Here is a 21,267-nt window from a genome sequence, read left to right on the forward strand (position 1 = left end):
AACACTGCTAGGTCACATTTATTTCAAATAACTACAGCCTTACTATCATCCAATAACTGTCTGACCCCTACCACAGAAGAATAAAAGAATTTAAAAGGGACCTGAGGAGCAAGCTTTTCACGCAGAGATGTTCAGCAATACAATAATCTGACCTATGCAGTGAGTGGACTCACTAAAGATGGTACCAACTTAACTGTAGTTAGCATTGTGCAAACCTGTACAGTCATCTGATAGAAGAAACTCATATAGTCCTAGCTGGATTCCAGCCCAGCTTTGAGAATTAAAAAGCCAACAGCACAACCCACCATGCCATGCAGTCCCTTTGGGCACTGATTTTAATTGGATTATATTTGAGATACACTGGCTTTCTGTTGTCCTGCTGGTTTTGGATGTGATATTTTTGGAAAGGTGACAGCTCCCTAAATTGCATTGAATTATCACTGGGCTACATTCAGGAATTAACAGGTTATCCATCACCAACAAGAGACATTTTGGCCCAGATTTTCCTGTCAAAATGGCGATGAGGCTAAAGGCACTCTTCATTCTTTATGTAAAAAGTAAATTTCAGCGGGGGCAAATGTGCAGTTAAACTAAAATATCCAACAGTTGCAATCTGTGCTGTACTGCACTGTCTGGCTTTTTACTTGATATATGCTTTGAATAGTTTCCAGCTGCTGTGCCAGTGCAGTAGATATGAACTATTCCTGTCACAGAGAGACTCATCTACTCCAGCTCAAGTATCCTTTTTAATAAGTTGGCAAACAACCACTCTGGGAGTGAAAATTGAAGACTACATGTTTGAACATGGAACATAGAACAATACAGTGCAGAACAGGCCCTTTGGCCCTCGATGTTGCGCTATTCTCAGCTCATACCCCTACACTATCCCAAAATCACCCATGTGCTTATCTAAGGATTGTTTAAATCTCCCTAATGTGGCTGAGTTAACTACATTAGCAGGTAGAGCATTCCACGCCCTAATCAGTCTCTGTGTAAAGAACCTGCCTCTGACATCTAAAATCTATCACCAAATTGAATTGCTATTCTTTCAAATTTTAATTTTAAGCATGCATTTTTTTTTAAAAAGTAATTTTCCTTTCTGTTCCTTGTTTTAGCCTTTTCTTCATCCAAGTTTTCTTAATCCAAACTTTCTTTCCTCTCTTCATTTCCTTTTCTGTATTGGATTTAATATTGAATTCATCCATGCCAATTTACACTTCTTTCTCGTTCATTTGCACTGTTTATTTTACAATCCTTCAACCTGGTACGTTTCAGAAAGGCAGAGTGAGTTGCAGTGCTCCCCAGGCTCCTTCAATATGACATTATCAACTTCCTCTTCCAGCAATTTGCCACTGAATTAATTTAAAAACGTAATGCCAAAAGACAGTGGTTCACTCGAGTGATTCCAGAGATGAGGGGTTTATCTAATGAAGAGAGAGTGAGCAGTTTAGGCCTATATTCTCTGGTGTTTTGAAGGATGAAAGGAGTTCTGATTGAGGTCAATAAGATGGTAAGGGGGATTGACAAAGTAGATACAGAGCAGATATTTCTTTTTGTGAAGCAATCTAGAATGAGGGGTCTTAATTTTAGGGTTAGGGGTGCCAGATTTAAAATAAAGTTGAGGAAAAGCTCCTTCTCTCAAAGGGTCATGAATCTGTGGAATTCAACCACCACCACCCTCCTCCCCACCCTGAGTGTGGTGGACGCTAGGACATTGAGTCAATTTAAGGAGGAGGTAAACAAATTTCTAATTCATAATTGTTTGAAGGGTTATGCAGAGCAGGCAGGAAAGTGGAGATCAGCTATGATTGTGTTGAATAGCAGAGCACACTGGAAAGATTAAATTACTTACTGCTGCACTGAGTTCTTATGCTCATCTCTAACAAAGAGCAGATGATAGATCAGTGAATCCCTACAATGTGGAAGCAGGCCAGTTGATCCATGGAGTCCACACAGACCATCTAAACAGCATCCCACCAAGACCTACCCCCATCCCTGTAACCCTGCTTTTCCCAACTCACCTAGACTACACATCCATGGGCAGCAAGGGTAATTTAGCATGGCCAATGCACCTAACCTGCATATCTTTGGACTGTGAAATGAAACCAGAGCATCTGAGCAAACCCACACAGACACAGAAGAATGCGCAAAGTCTACACAGACAGTTGCTCGGGGATGAAATTGAACCTGGGTGCCTGGTGCTGTAAGGCAGCAGTGCTAACCACTGAGCCACCATACCACCTATGAGTGATGGCTCTAATCTTATGAATAGAGGTCCTATACATGAAGTAAATGGGAGATCATTAATGTTTTGATTACTCAACGTAGATGTACATGACAGTCTAAGTGAATTACATAGCCAAACAAACCCAAAACTATTCAATGATGAGCATTTGTCACACAATATTGATTTTTTTCCTTTAGAGCACAGCACAATAACCTCAGTACACAGTGACCTACACTATTATACAATACTTATACAAATCTCTTTCAAGGAATTGCCATAGTATTGAAGATAATTCTGCTCCTTTCTTACTAATCTTGTATCAGAGGAAACATTTTCTTCAGAGAGCATTGACCTATCTCGGATTTTGGAACCCACTTTGTTTAGACTTTAGTTAGCTCCTTTTATAAAGATGTAACTCACTTGAACCCCAAATACATTTTAAGTCTCTAAAAGACTCTCTAACAAAGAGAGGGAGAGAGAGAGAGAGACATGAACAGCATTTTTGAGGGTTCCAAAGCATTTGCTATCGAGCTGGAAATTAATCCTCAAAATAAAATGAACGACTATTTAAAGCTGCATACCCACGGCTTCCTCTAATCAAAATACCTTTATAACAGACTACAGTGAATGAATTTATGTTGGTCAGAAAATTATAATTGAGTTATTTTCCTGACTATTCAATCTCTGATAATGTTTTATTAGCAAGAAGCTCAGCTTACCACTCGCATCTACAGATCTCTGTTATCTTGCAGGCAACAGTGACCTATTGGTGAATCCTAGAAGCAATCTAATGGCTGAATCGTACATTCTTTTGACTAATTGTGAGTTAAATCAGATTTTGTGGATGGTTTCTTACCTTAGACCTAGTGCGATTTCTCACCATAACTTGCGACACCTCATTCACTACTGTCCCCACCCCAGAGTGTCCTATGCCTAGCCCCCTCTTGCCATGTGTCTTTCCCAGAATAACTTGCCACACACTGGATATCTGTCCGATGGTTGGCATCCCTTCCACTAGTGCCATCGTTGAGAGGCCACTGAGTACCTGGCCAAGAATTGAGAATCTGGCATTGCTCCTCTCCAGGAGAATAGTACCACAGCAGCCACAGAGCCACGCTGCCATGGCACATAGACAACATGGCTGACTCTCCCTCGCACATACTCTACCATTCTCTCAACCTGGACGCCATGTAAACTCCATGTCGCACAGTCGGCCGGTCTTTAGATAGCTAAGGTCAGAAGGGCGGCATGGTGGCTCAGTGGTTAGCACTGCTGCCTCACAACGCCAGGGATCCGGGTTTGATTCCAGCCTCGGGCAACTGTCTATGTGAAGTTTGCATATTCTCCTCACGTTTGCATGTATTTCTTCTGGAGGTTTCGGTTTCCTCCACAGTTCAAAGATGTGCAGGTTAGGTGAACTGGCCATGCTAAATTGTCCATAGTGTTCAGGGATGTGTAGATTAGGTGCATTAGTCAGGGATAAATGTAGAGTAATAGGGTAGGAGAATGGATGGGTTACTCTTTGGAGGGTCAATGTGGACTTGTTGGGTCAAATGGCCTGTTTCCACACTGTAGGAATTCTAGGAGTCTGCAGTTCAGACTTACCATGAAAACCAAATTCTGGCAGCTTGACGTTGATCACCCACAACAGTCTTCACTGCATCTCCTGGACCCTGGTGTCAATCAGGTCCTGTCTGCCTTGTCTTGTCAGATGCAGCTGATTTCTGTCATTCACATCGAGAGTTGAGGAAGGATGTTCCCGATGGGGGTGAGAGTCTAGAACCAAGGGGTTATAGTTTCAAGATGAGGTAAACCTGAGATTAAGCGAACTTTTTTTAACCCAGAAAATGATGGCCTGTTGAACTACCACAGAATGACAATGAGGCCAAACATTGTATGTTTTCAAGAAGAAGATCGATTGAGCTATTGTGGCTGAAGGGATCAAGGGATATGTGGACCATGCAGGATCAATGTATTGAGCTTGATGATCAGCTATGATTATATTGAGTGGCAGAGCACACATGAAGGTTCAAATGAGCTCCTCCTATTGTCTGAGCCAACTTTCAGTTGCAATGCCCATCTACAGAATAGGATGCGATGACAGGAAAACAGCTCGCCTTGGTCACAGCCAGCTCTGGGCTCCACATGATCAACCACCCCCCCAACCTTCCTGTACCTCCATGTTCCCTTTACCTCGCACTACCCTGATAACCCATTCCCTACCAGCCCCGATTATGGAGAACCATCACATTGAAATTCACCCCTAACTGCCCTCCCTACTCACTCCCCTTAGAAGTAGTGACTGCCTACAAACCCTGTTGTGTAGTGGTTGATGTACTCTGAAGCTGTTCCACACCCCCATAGTCCTTGAGATTCACTTGTAACCACCCTTGTTCTGATGTCCATAACTGGCACTGATTCTCCCCGACCCCTCTGCCTGGATTCCCACAAGTCTTCCAGCAGTAATCCCCCTGCCGCCCTAACAAAACCCTTTTGCACCCTCCTGAATGATTGGCAGACACTTACCTTCAGCCATTGACAGAAGTCAACATGACTGGCCTGTCCCCCAAAGGGTGTCTTTGCTGATCCCTGTCTGTGATTCGCACTTCTGCTGACTGCTGCTGCTGGCCATTTTAGACTGACCATTGCCCATTCTCTGGATTGCAGATTCCCTGACAATGAGCATCCCAATAACCGACCATGGTCAATGGCCTTGACTGTGTATGGTCTGTGCAGTGACTGACAGTACCAGCAGCCTCTGACTGACAGTAGTCTCTCATCCACCTTGACAAGATGAAGAACTAGCCTCTACACACTTTCGCGCATTGCCACTTAGTTGAATACATTTTTTAAAATACTAATTCATGGCATGTGGGTGTTACTAGCTGGTCAGTATCTATCACCAGTCCCCAGGTTCCCTGGAGAAGTATACTGTGTTTGCCGCACTGCATGATGTAGGGTGTTAGATTGATGTCTTGGTGTGCTAGATGCAAGATATTACTCCCATCCCCAGACAGATCCCAGACAGAAGAAGATTACAAGTAGCCAGTCTGTATGTCAGAGCTAAAAAGCACGTGAATACAACTGTACTAATAACCTTTCACTCTGGCTAAAGCACCAACCCGCTAACAGGCAAGACATAGCATAGTAAAGCAAAGCAGGGATGCTGCAGGCATGCCAGTAAGTGCGAGTGCATGGGCACTAAGTGAGCAAGTGAAATGCAGCTAAGTCCAAACCTGTCCCTGTGTACAAAGTGTCTCTGTTGCTGCTTTTCAACATTATTTGCTGGTGTACCATGCAGTGCAAACTTGTGCTCCCTGAGCAAGTAGATCAGAAGTATCATGATGGTTGTGAAGGCTTGGCAAATGATGGATGCCAATGTCGATTAGATGTGAGGTACATGCTGCTGATTTCTGTAGATCATGCCCTGAGATGTTTTTGGTCCAAAGCAGCACGGAGATCCATTGGAGCAAGTGCTGAGCGAAGTTCACCAAGTACCAGCTCTGATTTCTATGCCAACCTTTCTGAATAGGAGAAAGTGAGGACTGCAGATGCTGGAGATCAGAGTCAAGAGTGTGGTACTGGATAAGCACAGCCGGTCAGGCATAAGCACTCACCCTGAAATGTCGATTCTCCTGCTCCTCAGATGCTGTCTGACCTGTGTGTTTATCTAGCACCACAATCACGACTCCAACCTTTCTGAATGCCTAGCTTGCTTAGTAAGATGATGCAAGATGGTGCCGGATATGGTCAACTCTTGTGAGCTTCTGCGTGCAGATCTGACTTTCCTATTGCCTACGATCGTTCTACACACTTTAAATTTAATGGCATACTCTTAAAAAATTACTAATAACTATGTTTTATCTAAACTCACAGGTTTGAAGCTCCTCCGATTAACATTCACCTGTACCTGTGTTTTTATTTTGCCGCTGTTTGCCTATTATGTACTATCTATGCTACTTAACTCTGTGATCTGCCTGTATTGCTCACAAGACAAAGTTTTTCACTGTGCCTTGGTACACATAACAATAAATTCAATTCAATTCAATTCAAATTCAGATGGAAGGTGAATATTAAAATAGTAAGCTGTGGTCCTAATCTGGTATTTAACAAGCAATAACCCCTTTTACTTGGCAATTTGCCACAAACCAGTGAGAAAATTTGCACATCGTTTGTCAGAAGCATGAAAAGATAGAGTAAAAAAACCCCAACATGAGATAACCCTCGCTGAATTCCTCATGAGGTTCCATCACAAATCCTACCATAATCGCCTCAGTCAAACCGCTAACTGACAACGTCCTGAGTTTTCTCCTGCCAAAATATAATCAGAGGTTGTCCAGTCAGGAGGAAGACTCAATTGTAATTTCATGTCCAACATGAATCCATTCACTGTAGATTTTTGATTTGAAAGGAGGTTTTATTATGAGGAACATGATAAAGGTTATTTGATTAGAAGAATCTTCAACTATGCAGCATTAAATATTATCGAAGACTACTGTCAATCTAGATACAAAATGCATTAATTCCTACAAAAAATGCTTTCAGTCCCCTTCTTACTTTTGTGTTTAAAATTCATGCCAAATTCTGTCGTTCAGCATACTCAGTGTTCCATTTTGTGAAAAAGAAAGAATGGAGTCAAGATAAGATTCAGAACGGACACAACGCCAAAATAATTATCCTGAGTTTTCAAAAGTCATTGCAACAAATAAGTTATCAGATCTTCATGGCTTTTTTCTGCTGAATTCTATATTTTACCCTTAACCTTTCTGATTGTATGCCTCAGTCTGGGAGAATTATACTGTAAACCAGAGGCTGTCAGTTCTAAAACCATACAGACTGCAGAAAGGAGGGAGTGGGAGAAGGCCAGGAACAAACTGGCTTCCCCTTCAGATCCCTTGTCTTTCAATTTCATTTGAAACTTAATTGGTTTGAGACCACCAGCTTTTCTGCTTGGCTGAAGGCAGCACAGGGGAGAATTGTACGCCAGACTCTGTCACTGCTGCCTTGCATTAACTACAATAATGGGGACCTGTGCAATTTCTTACTAATCTATTTCTTGTCCATTTCATCTTGGACTGGCTTAATTCTCATTTTGCTTTCTTTTTTAGAAATGATATTTCAGATTGCTTTAACCTTTCTGAATGTTAACTAGCACTTGGTTGTAAGGGGATATCTAGCCTTAGTATATTAGTGTACTGTCTGAAACAGTGTAGCACAGCGGGGTGTGTGTGTGTGTGTGTGTGTGTGTGTGTGTGTGTGTGTGTGTGTGTGTGTGTGTGTGTGTGTGTGTGTGTGTACATATCTCTCACATAAAATTATATATTAGTATTAACTGAGTCTGAAGGAACTGTTCCATCATGATTTGTGAGTGGAATATAGAATGCAAGTCTTATTGAGTTGAGCAAAACATTGGGTCAGTGATGAAGGCATCAAGATGGCTGCATCCAATTTGTCCATCCCTGATTCAGAAGATTTTCTAATGCTTGATAGAGAGGGTGGACCCACGGATTCCAGCAGAAACTTCAACTATCCCGAGGGGTAGGGCATGTTATGTTCTCGCACCGTTCACTACTTTCACATGGCCCATATGATTGTTCAGGACCATCATACCTACCCGAACTTTATCCGTCACTGGTCCTGAGCTCACATTGACCATGCCTCTTACTCATGCAGAGCTATTGCTGAGATTCCTACACAAAACCTTGTCCCCTGTGCCAAACTGTCTCTCTCGATTGGCGGAGTCTTGTGCCCAGCATTAGCATTCCTGATGCCATTTCAGCTTCGCAACCCCCCCCCTCCAACCTTCTAACCGTCATCATCCTCAGGTCTGGGAAGATCAGACTTAACCTGGTGTGGAGTCTACTACTCATAAGCAACTCTGCAGGTGCAATCCCTGGATTTACATGTGGTGTGGTCCAATAATCACGTAAGAACCAGGACAGTTTTGTATCTAATGAGGCTGTAGGCTGTTTCTTCAAGCTTGGACTACTCTTTCTGTCAGACCATTGGGGGATGGATGGAATTGAGCTGCCTGTATACATCAAGTACCATTCGACTTTAGGGAATAGTCAGATTCCATGCTGCTAAATGATGGCATTGCATGTCAATACCAGATCTTTCCTGGGATAATAATGCACCAACACCTGAGAGAATGATCGTTGTTTCTTGACTTCACTGGAAGCTAGGGTTTGTCAATGTGCCCATTTCCAAGGCTGAATTTTTCTAAGGAGTTGATGCAAAGAAGCCAGGATGGAGGCCAGGTTATGGATGAACTTTCCACAGTAATTCATCAACCCAAGAAATGATCTAAACTCCTGGACAGATGTGGGGGAGCTGGGGCACATTTGATCACCCTCACTTTATCTTCCAAAGTGTGTATCCTGGTCTTGTCAATTCTGCAGGCCAAGTAGGTCACTTTTTCCCTTGCAAGATTTATCCCTGCTTTGGAAAAAGCTTTCCCTGTTACAAGAAGGTCATCTGGGTAGATGGCGATCTGAGGCAGAGCTTGCAAAATGTTTTCTATCATCTTCTAAAGCGTTCAACAACAATACCCCAAATGGCAGCTTCATAACAAACCTTTATGAGTATTAAGACCGTAAGACTTGGAGTGGAAGTAGGGCCATTCGGCCCATCGAGTCCACTCCGCCATTCAATCATGGCTGATGGGCTATTAATTGTAGCATACTCCTGGGAATCCTCATCGAAACACAGTTGCAAGTAAACACAGCTCATGTTTAGCTTTGTGTAAAAGTCCTTCATCCAAAGGATTAGGTATTTATCCAGCTGCAAAATGTGGTTCACCTTTTGTTTGAAATCCCGACAAAGGTGAACTCATCTGTTGGGCTTCAGTCTCAGTACGACTGGTACTGCCCATCCTGCAATTGGACTGGTTTGATGATTCTTTCACTTTCCAGCCTCCTGATTTCTGCCTCCACTTTTGCCCATTAGGCAAATGGCACTGGGCTGGCCTTGCAGAATGGTGGAGTTGCTTCCTCGTCAATGTGTAAAGTGGCCTTGGTTCCTCTGAAAGTCCATGGACTTTCCTGAAAGACTTCTGACTATTTAATTAGGACTTCACTCCGGCATCCATTTTCTAAGTTAAAAACATTGAGCCAATCTAGGTGAATCTTCTGCAAGTAATTTCGCCCCATCATGCTTGTTTCTGAGTCTTTGACTATAGTCACGGATAACTGAACCAGCTGTTATTCATGTATGACCAGACAGAAGCTGTATACTTAGTCTGTAAAGGTTCCCCAATATAGGTTCTCAGTCTGCCTAGGTCTTCCGCAAACTTAAGGGCTCCTTATGTTATAAGATCATAAATATTGACCAGGACACCTTTATGGATTGTATTGTGGGATATTTAATATCCACTTGATACAGAGACAAGGCTTTCTGTCCTTGTCTCCAACTCCCCTCACCCACAACACCCAGCCCACCAACCCCTGTGCTGCATGAGAAAGGAGAGCTGATTGGTTGGCAAGTGGATTCAGATGGAAAAAGCAAGGACATGAAGAATGCACCACCAGGATGATGATTGACAATTAATAGTCAAGCGTTGTTTAAATTTTAACCAGGCCGATTGACTCTTATTAGTCAAGGCATTGCCCTGAGAAATGAATCAGTGGTTGGCTATTACCTATTGTTGAACTGAGCCAGCTGCAGTGTTCTTTCTGTCTGCAAAAAAAGGGCCTCATTTATTAATATACAGAGCTTCCACTACAGCTTCAATGGCTGACTGATAATCCTAAACTGGTTGTCAGATTAACTCTTCTTAGCATTATTTAACAAATGTCTGATCACCACTACCTTAATGCTACCAGCAAACTAATCTGACATTCTGCCTACCAGGCAATTGGTTAATGTGGTATATGAATTTGAGTGCCAGTGTGATGCCAATTCTGTTATTCCTGTATCCCCAAAGACAGACAAATCATATCAAGCAGCATATCTCTTCAAACCTTTGTAGAGGGCAAGGTACCCAACTCAAATCTCAAAACTCAACATCTAACAATAGCTGTGATTCTACAAAGTTACCGTATTTGTTAAATAATCCAGAGGGACTCTTAAATCTGCGCAGTCCAAAGTTTTGTGTGATTATTCCATGACAGACTTCCCTTTTGCCATCACCTGTTCATCTCTTAATTCAAGGAGTGTTAAAATTCTTTTTATGTTCATGAAGCTTCATGGTAAAGATTGACAGATAGAACAGGTAAAGAGTGCCAACAACAGGAACAACAAAGGGACTAAACACGTGCTTTAAATATATTGTGTGCAGTTTTGGTCGCCATACTATAGGAAGGATGTGGAGGCACTGGAACGGGTGCAGAGGAGGTTTACCAAGATGTTGCCTGGCATGGTAGGAAGATCGTATGAGGAAAGGCTGAGGCACTTGGAGCTGTTCTCATTGGAGAAAAGAAAGTTTAGGGGAGATTTGATAGAGTTGTTCAAGATGATTAGGGGTTTAGATAGTGTTGACAGTGAGAACCTTTTTCCGCTAATGGAGTCAGCTGTTACTAGGGGACACAGCTTTAGATTAAGGGGAGGTTGGTATAGGACAGATGTTAGGGGTAGATTCTTTACTCAGCGGGTTGTGAGTTCATGGAATGCCCTGCCAGTAGCAGTGGTGGACTCTCCCTCTTTATGGTCATTTAAGCGGGCATTGGATAAGCATATGGAGGTTATTGGGCTAGTGTAGGTTAGGTAAGCTTCGGTTGGCGCAACATTGAGGGCCGAAGGGCCTGTACTGCGCTGTATTTTTCTATGTTCTATGTTCTATATATATAAATATATACAATTGGTTTAAAATTGGGAAAAAAAAAACTTTGAGGTAAGACTGGTGGCAGCTCTGAGGGGAGTTGTAGCTAACATTTTTTGCAGCTCATTAAATGCAGAGCTTGTACTAGAAAATTGGAAAGCAGCTAATGTTCCATTTTTCTAACAAAAGGTCAGGTACACGATCTGAGAATTATAGGCCTGTTAGCATGACATCCAGGGTAAGAGAAACAGTATAGTCTATTATAAAGGAAGTAATTCAAGAGCTTTTTACAAGACTACAGACAATAATTTCAATCCAACATGGCTTTATGAAAGGCAGGTCAAACTGAACAAATTTATTGGAAGTTTTGGAAAAATGTAACAGATTTGGTGCATGCTATATATCTTGGCTTTCAGAAGACCTCACAAGAGGTTTGTGGCTAAACTGAAAGCTCCTGGATAAAAGAAGGACTAAATTGGATAATAAATTGCCGAAATAGCAAGAAACAAAGGGCAGCGATCAATGATAGACCTTCTAATTGGACAGCAGAGCAAATTAGAGTCCAGAAGTGGGACTTTACTGTTCAATGTTTATAATTGATCTTGGCAAAGGTATTAAGAGTAGCACCTGAGAATAGTTGGTTCATCTTTATTTTACACAGAGGAATGAGAGTATATGATCTGACTGTACCAGGAGACAGTGCAGGTGATTGTATTAATCCACTTAAGAGGGAAATAAAATTATATTTGGTGTGGAAAATGATTGATGAGTAAGAAATGCATTGGATTTTTCAAAGTTGGCAATCAGCCTTATCTTCTGATCCTTACGGTGCTAAGCAGCCAATTGTTCATGTTTGTGCTCATCCTCTCCCCTTACACTGCCTCAGAAAAGGATTGGTTCAGTTATTAAAATCATTATGTGGTACAACATAGAACTTTTGCATGAGACAGATTGCAAATTTAATCCTTGATCCCTGTTGCATTAGAGAGTCCCATCACTGGGGAAATGTGTGGTTTGTTATTAATTGAGGATTTTCCAAACCTAAGAAGGAAATATTGGCTGAGGTTCCCATGTATTATCACACACTGCTGGAGCTCCACATACCCAATTAGTCTGGGTGCTACTTAACAGAGCTTTGTGGGTCCATGCTATTGGCTGCAGATCTTACCACATTCAGGGAGTTCATTTCTACCTTTGGGAGACTGTCTGTGTGGGTTTTGCACATTCTCCCTGTGTTTGCACAGAGTTTCCTGTGGGTGGTGTGGTTTCCTCCCACAGTCCAGAGATGTGCAGGTTAGATGCTTTGGCCGTGCTAAATTGCCCATTATCTTGGTGGATTAGCTATGGGAAATGCTGGTTTCCAGCGATAGCGTGGGGCAGTAGGTCTGGTGGGATGCTCGTCAGAGGGTCGGTGTGGGCTTGATGGGCTAAATGGCCTGCTTCCACACAGTAGTGATTCTATGATCAAGACCTGTCTGTCAATCAAAGGCTGGCTGCTTCGTTGAATGGTAGAGGGCTTGTATATAAGAGACCGTCCTGAGGCCTTGGACCGTTGTTAGATCCCAGGCTCAAGTGAGTGATAACAGATGCAGGATCAAGAGGAGAGAAGTATCAATCAGGCACTGAGTGCTTCTAGGATCAAGGGTCCATCATAGCTCACCTCCCTGCTCCTGTCCCAGAGTTCTACAGAACAAATCCCCCACCCACCACAGATCAAACACTGGGTGGTCTTCTGATGATGATTCAATGATGGTTCATCAACAATCTGTGGCACACAAGCACAAAGTGAAAAGTTTAAACAAGTTCTTTGGGATCTAGAGTGATAAAAACGTGACGTAGCATCACACAGTTTATACTTCTAACAAGAAGACTTGGATCATGCATTGTACAAAAGGTTTTTATTAATGAGATTGGAAGGTGCATGTACCTGTGAACAAGTGATAGTGGAAAAGGCAAAAGAATTCTATGAGAAGGCGAAAACAGGCCTGAAGACAATGACTGACTTTAAAAGTACATTAATGGTTGTACTTCGGAATGGCAGGAGTTGTAAAGGATGCTAAATAAAGTCAAGACTTATTTTCTTACAAGATAGTTCGGTTTATCACGACAAACAATGACACTGGTCATTCAAGATCCAAACTAACTGTGTCCCAGGATAACAGAGGTTGCATTTGAGTTTTCAACTATTTTGTCATGTTGTCAACCATCCCTGAAGTTTTATGTTCTTCACAGTGCGTTGAATTCCCAAATTGGGAATTCCATGGTAAATATAATTCATGGCTTCGATATTGAGTCTTGTCCTTCAGTTGTCCCATTTATCACTAATTTTCTCAGACAATTACAGACACAAACCTTTTGCAGCTCCAGGGTAGTAGGTCTGTTTAATGCTCAATAATTGTGTAACCAGAGCTAGATACATCATGACAACCATTTCAAAGCAAGTGACCTTTTGACAGATATTTCAAGGGAAAATTAGTTCTTAATTATGTCCTGGTGTAGAATAGCAGTAGCAATCACTAAAACTAAAGGGTTTTAATTTTACAAATCCTTAGATTTGTCTTAACAAACCTTTTTGTCCTAACAAAGTATTTGGTCTGCAACTGTAATATTACATTTTGAATGAGTTATTAAGCAGGGAAGAAAAACAACAAAACATTATTTTTGCCAGCAGCAAAATGTAATGATCGACAGCAGTGTCAATAATTTCTGCAAACTATTACGACTTCTAGAAGTACTTGTGTAGTATTGAACTGTTGCATATTTATCGAAGTATTCCTCAAATGCCACCACCCCCATGCAGAAAGTAGTGAGCGCTAAAAATTAATTTATTTCTTTTAATTGAAAGATGATGATTCTGAAGCTCATTAAATTGCAACTTGGCGTATTGAAAGTTGACCTTAATCTAACGTTGTGTGCTAATTTTCATTTTAACAAGATTTGATTTTCAAGGTCTCATTTCTTGAGGCTTTATTAATAATTGACTGTTTTTTTACAAAGCACAAAATTATTCTTTGTGGTTTTTTTTTAACCTTACTTCCAGCTATCTATTTACTGCATACATTTTATAAGCTGCTGAGGAAGAGCGGTTGAATATTTACAAGGTTCCAAGGATATTTTTGTATCATAAGTAATGATGTACCACCCACACAGCTAAAGGCATAGTAAATGAAGACCATTTCCTGCACTCTTGAAATGTTTTGACAGAGGATTCTGTCCATGCCTTCCATAATTCTGTGGAGGGGAAAGGTATAAATTAATAGCTGTCATTCCATTAAATGCTATGATAAATTTTAGTATTCATTTCCGTTTTATTCCTTTTGAGCATATTCCTGGGTTGGGTACTCTGTTGTTTGATTTTATGGTGGTCGTAGAGTCATAGGTCCTTCACTCCAACTCGTCCATGCCGACTGGATATCGTAAACTATGTAGTCCTATTTGCCAGCACTTGACTCATATCCCTCTAAACCTTTCCTATTCATATACACATCCAGATGACTTTCAAATGTCGTAATTGTACCAGCCTGCACCACTTCCTCTGGCAGCTCATTCTATACATACACCACCTTTTGCATGAAAAGGTTGCCCCCTAGGTCCCTTTTAAATATTCTCCCTCTCACCCAAAACCTATGCCTTCTAGTTCTGAATTGCCCATCTCAGGGAAAGGACCTTGTCTATTTACCATATCCATGCCCCTCATGATTTTATATACCTCTAAAAGGTCACCCCTCAACCTCCAACTTGTGCCATTCCTGCATGATACAACAACCTGCACTTATATAGCACCATCAATTGTTCAAATCTTCTCAAAGTATTAAATATGGTCCAAGAATGAGGCGCGTAAGACAATATGAGGAACGATGATCAAGGGATCGATGATGTCAGCTTCAAGAAACTTAGGAATGAATCCCAGAGTCTAGGATCTATGCAGCTGAAAACACTGCAACTTATGGAAAGTTAAGGTTTACCCAACCAGTCAGAATTTGAGGACACCAGCGATCTTGGAGGCTTGCAGGAGAACACAGCAATAGGGAGGGACAATGTCACCGAGGAATTTGTAAAAAGAAAAAGAGAATTTTATTGCATAACAAATTTGGGAGGAGAATTCTTGCATGTTGTTAAGTTTGCTTATTTAATTGCTGCTGCATGAGGTGTTTTTCCAATTTCAGCCCTCATTTTTGGCATCGCTAATCCCCAAATGCTAGTCTGCTGTTGAATGTTGGGAAAAGGCTGATGGAATCACCTTCATGAACTTAAAACAGATTAAAAACGAAGATTGACTTTTAAGTGTTTGCTTTGCAGTTGCTGTTAATCTGCATTCATACAGTGCTTGGTAGGATTGGCTTATGGATTCTCTTTATCTATCTGATTTAAACAGACAAAAGGATAGCTCCTAAGCTGTTATGATATTATACACAGTTCCCTTTTCATCCATATCTACACACTGATTATGAGCAACCTTCAAATTATATTTTATGCATTAATATGCATGTAACAAGTTAATGTTAATAATTGCAATAATTTGGCTGTTAAAATGTTGTCACAAAAGATTGTTTAAACACATTTCTGGTAGCTGTTTGAAGTCAACATGTTTCACAAAGATGTAACTAAAGTATCTACTATCTAAGTCTGAAAGAATTAGTACAACAATGGGAAAGCCAAGTCCTTGCAATCAGCAGAGAATTTTTCCAAACTTATAGAATTAATAATGGTCTCAAGGCAGTGGTTAATTGGGGAATGCAGAGCAACATGGGAGGATTGGAAATAGGCTCTTTCTCTTTCAACTGTCACCAATCTGTCCTTAAATCCCCTCCAGCACACCAATACATTGCGATTTCACTGTCCTGTCAACCAGTATATTTTGAAGTCAAGTTTTCTTTATCCTAATGAGAGACCTTTCACTGAAAGTAGAGGTCTCTTGCTGACAAGAAATCTCCTGTCCATCACTGATACCCAAGGGCACATCAGTTGTTCCAGTGCATGCTCTGAGGATGGTTAGAGGAATTTGCTTTTTATTGATAGGTCACATATGCCAATACTGTGGGAATCGAGCACTTTTGGCATCAAATATTTCTTGGTCAACCAACAGAGGTTCAGTAAAATACTCCCATCCAACCTTGGGAGAGCATCCATATCTGTACCTCATGATTCTTTCTTCAATATTTCTCATACCATCCAGTTTTGACAGCTTTCTTCCACCGTGGTATGAACACCTGCTTGCTTGAAGCCCTAGATTGATGGCGGATGTCTGAGTTCATGATTCATTGCCAGTTCTGGTTGAGCTACATCAAACGACGTTGTACCTTGCTGTTCTTGACCAAATGATCTGACTACGCCAGAGCTGAGGTTGCTCGATGAAGCCCTCCCTTGTGAGTCTGGTTGTGGTTCAGTTCAGCTGATAGACTTTGACTCCGGAATTTAGTCATGAATTCAATTTACAGCAGATATCTATGTCACCAAACAACTTGGAAAAGAATGGAGTCAAGGTGGCATTTCTATTACCAAAAGCACGGAGACAGCTGTCAAGCACTGTCTTGCAAAACATATTGCTGATAATCACGTGGTCTATGCCACCAAAACTGACATGACATTAGTGAATTCACTCAACAAGATCACAAGATGTCTGATTTGGGAAATTACGTGGAAGGATTTTCTCCTCGAATGCTGGTTTTAATATTTATTGTTGGGCAAAGAGTAGAGGGTGTTTTTGTTTTACTTTGTTTAATTGTGATCTATGTTGCGTGGCAAAGATTCTGAAGCCAAGAGACCAAATTGAAAGTGTTCCATTTCACTGCACTAACTCCCCTCTCCTTAATGATCATAAGATGTGCACAAAAAAGCATGAGTCGCTGTCCTTCATGGCTCTTTAGGGAGGAAAAGATTACACACACACGCACACATGCACGCACACACTCTAAGCCTCATGTTCCTCAGCTTACGAGACAGATGTTAATTAGATGAAATTCTTATTTGTTAATGAAAAGAACAAATGTTATTGCTATTCTGGAGGGAGCCGTGAATGATTTGCAGCTGCATTTATGCTGTCAGATAAGATTCCTGCTGGGAAAGTCAGTTGTGCGGAATTGGACAAGCAGAGCACAGACCTGGCCTGACGCACACATTGTTTGATATGAAATGTGTGCAGCTGCAGCCTGCCTGAACTCTGTTCACAAACCATGAAGGAAATAAGAATGATCCTGTGGGTGCTGTACTTTTCTGTGTTTTCATTTGGGCTCCGCTTGGTAATGTTAGTGTGAGAATCAAACGACATTCTGCAGAAACTCATGGATGCAGACTTTTTCAAAATTAGCCAAAATTAGTTGATTTTAGATCGTGCCATCTTTAATTTTACTTTCTTTTCTCTATTTTTGTGCTGTGAAGGAATTAAGTTCTTGAGTGCATGACAACAGATGACCAACTTTATTATCAGAGCAGAAAATGCTGGAAATGCTGAGCAGCTCCAGCAGGTTCTGGTGAGAGAAACAGAATTAAGGCTTCGGGTCAGTCAGCAGAATTGGGAAAGTTGAGAAATCCCACAGGTTTTTATACGAGTAAAAGGGGAGAGGGTGATAAAGAACTGAAAGAGGAGTCTGAGATAAGGGGGAAGATGAGGAGAGATTAAATAACAAAAGAAATTGGTGATGTAGGGCCAAATGGAATGAGAATGTAGCAACTGAAGAAACACTGGATGGGTGCAGAATGGCAGAATGCCACATACAGTCACCAGAAGCAAAATGAGAGTAAAATAAGAATCAAACCAAACCATATAAAGAAATGGGAACAGAATAGAGGGAGACATTGCACTTTGAAATGGTCAAAATCAATGTTAAGCTGAAAGACTGTAAAGTGACTAATGGAAAGGTGAAGGTTTTTGTTTTCCTGGAATTTACATTAAAATTCAATGAAACAATGCATGAGGCCATGGACAGACCAGGCAGGTTGAGAGCAATGTGGAGAATTATAATGACTGGCAACTGGGAGCTCAAGGGCAAGTTTGTGGATTGCATTGAGGTGTTCTGCAAAGTGATCCCCCAGTCTGTGTTCGGACTCCTAGTATAGTATCGACAACTGTTTTAAAGCAAAATTAAATAATTATACATACTATACTCATGGACTTAATTATATCATAACCTCATTCCAATGTATTGTACTTCACCAGTGAAGTAAGTGCGATATAAAGTCAATATGGTGATGTCAGTAATGCAGCACCCAAACAGCAAAGTCCAACAAACATTAATGAGATAACCGACTAAACCGACTAACCTATAACGGTGAGGTATTTTCAGGCGATAGTAAGTGGTCATAACAAGGGAAGATCAACCATGCCCTTCCTCAAAAGTTATTTTGATTAAGATAAAACCAAAATAGTGTGGATGTTTGAGATCCGAAATGAAAATGGGAAGTGCTGTAAAAGCTCAACGTTCTGGTAGCAACTATAGAGAGAGAGAAACAAGTTAATGTCTCAAGTATAGGAATTGAGAGGTCATGTTGCAGCTGTATAGGAATGGGCCAGACCACTTTTGGAATATTGTATGCAATTCTGGTCTCCTTCCTGTTGGAAGGATGCTGTGAAACTTGAAAGGGTTCAGAAAAGATTTACAAGGATGTTGCCTGGAGTTGGAGGATTTGAGCTACAGGGAGAGTCTGAATAGGCTGGGGCTGTTTTCCCTGGAGCGTTGGAGGCTGAAGAGTGACCTTATAGAGGTTTATAAAATTATGTGGGGCATGGATAGGATAAATGGACTAGGGCTTTTTCCTGGGCTGGGGAAGTCAGAACTAGAGAACAGAGGTTTCGGGTAAGTGGGGAAAGATATAAAAGGGACCTAAGGGGTAACTTTTTCACACAAAGGGTGGTGCGTGTATGGATGAGCTGCCAGAGGAAGTGGTGGAGACTGGTACAATTACAGCATTTACAAGGCATATGAATAGGAAGGGTTCGAGAGATATGGACCAAGAGCTAGCAAATGGGACTAGATTAGATCAGGATATCTGTTCAGCATCAATGAGTTGGACCAAAGGGTATGTTTCTGTGCTGTACATCTCGGATGACTCTATGACTCTAAGACTAATATGAGTCTTCTTCAGAGCCTGAAGTGGTAGAAGAGATTGTCTTTGTTCACCTAAGAAGACAGACAGTGTTTTGGTTCAATAATTTGTGCTTCTGATCTTTCCGCATATCCGCTATACCATAATAGAGGAACACCCTAGTTTATATAATTTAGTTTCTCGGGTTGATCTTGATTCTCTGAACCTTCGCTTTCAAATGGATTAATACAACCAGTTTTATTCTGATCGTATTCACCTTGATGATTTGTTTAGTGAGGTCAAGGTGATGGAGAAAGAGCTATTTATTAAGAAGCTGCTAAACAGAGTTCATCATCAATTGCAAGAGAATCAAACTCACCCTGTGGGTTTCTTATAGAAACCACCCTCCTTCTCTTTTCATCACAAAGGGATGTGGGGCAGGAGGTGGTAGATGTGCAGCAGTCTGTCTATAAAGAATATCCAGACTGAAAAATTAACCCAGCAGGAACAATTGTGACATTTGCAAAACTTAGCGAAACTGTGAAGATTTCTTCTGAAAATGGAGATGCAGTGTGCCTTTCCCATTCCTGTAATTGCTATTGTATGACACCAGTTATTGTTTAATTTGATTTGGAGAGTTTTTTTACATTTGATTGAAATCATTGAAGGTACATTATACTCACTCTGTGTGGCCATCGTTCACATTAGTCATCCGAATGCAGAGACTTTACCTCATTTATTGATTGCCTGCCTTTATGACAGATTTGGGTTTCCTGTGACTAATTGTTCTCTCGACTTGCTGTATTAGGTTTCCTTCTCCTCCTGGGCATATAGAAAAGAAAAGTACGCCTTGTAAAGGTTGACTTTACTCAGGTGAGACCTAATTTAACTCCTTTGCAAATTACTTGTAATCTCTCGATGGGTCTATCTTGACTTTTCCACAATGGGGGTGCTCAGGATGTTGATTTGGGGAAAACCTGTAGGGGTTGCTTTCCATCCTGTTGAAGGCAGTTCAGATTAATCTCTGCTGGCTGCTGTCTTTGGATTCCTTGCTTTAACTATTGAATTACATTTTCTTGTCACTGAAACTTAGCACTGGCATAAAATGTGTGATGTGAAAATCCATCCATCATGAATCTAATCAGTTAATATATAACTTGAGGGAGGCATTACTTCTTAAAGTGCATTTCCTCTACTCTAATGTTGCTGTGTAAATCAATATTTAATACCTGAGGGAGGGGTTCATGCTGCTTGCTTTTGTATAGCTTGGTATACAATGCACTACACTGTGAATCCAGAGCAGTTGAATCCATTGGTGGTCTCACACTTTCCGCTCGAGCGGAGGAGTATCATTGGATGAGTTGCTCCTGCAGGAGGCCAGTATGGAACTGAGGAGCTGAAAGGCCTCCTCCAATGTTGTAACCATGATGTAATAAGATGATCTAAACTGATGTCAGAAGCTCAGAGGCCCCATGTAGTCATTTGGCAATGCAAATTTGGAGTGTTGTTGAAAAAAAAGACATATTACGGTAAAGTTTTTCATCTTGAATGAATTTGGACAATTTGCTAGAAATACCAAAGTAAAGGAAAGAAAAAACACATTCATTTGTGTGTGTGTTTGACTGGAGCTCAGTGTTCTGTGGTGTACCACAGGGATCAGTGCTGGGTCCCTTATTGTTTGTGATATTCATCAATGATATTGATGAGAATATTGAGAAGTAGTGTGATAACTAAATTTGCAGATGGCAGAAAGATTGGCCAGGTGGTTGTCAGTGAGAAGAAAGGTGGTAGGTTACAGGAGGATAGAACTGGATTGGTCTGATAGGCAGATAAGTGGCAGATGGAAGTTAACTCCAATAAAAAAAAAGTGAGGTGGAAGAAGGAACAAGACAAGAGATGTTAGTAAGCTCAGTGGAACAGAAGGATCTTGGGGTATTTGAGATAGGACAGGTTAATAGTTAGATTAAGAAGGCAATGGGTCACTTGCTGTTATTGGTCGAGGTATAGTTGTCTGGGATAGAGCATTTCATCTGTGGAGAGAGACTGGATAAGTCAGGCTGTTTTCTTTGGAGCAGAGAAGCTTGAAGTGGAAACCTGATAGAGTTGTACAAAAACGGGAGAGACATGGACAGGGTGAACAGAAAACAACTTTTCACCTTAGTTGAACAGTCAAAAAAAACCATAATTTTAAAGTGAAAGGCAGGAGGTTTAGTGGACACCTGAGGAGAGTGTTTTTTTTCCCCCCAGTTTCTGATTGGGT

This window comes from Hemiscyllium ocellatum, chromosome 23, assembly GCF_020745735.1.
Source record: "Hemiscyllium ocellatum isolate sHemOce1 chromosome 23, sHemOce1.pat.X.cur, whole genome shotgun sequence".
Taxonomy (NCBI): Eukaryota; Metazoa; Chordata; class Chondrichthyes; order Orectolobiformes; family Hemiscylliidae; genus Hemiscyllium; species Hemiscyllium ocellatum.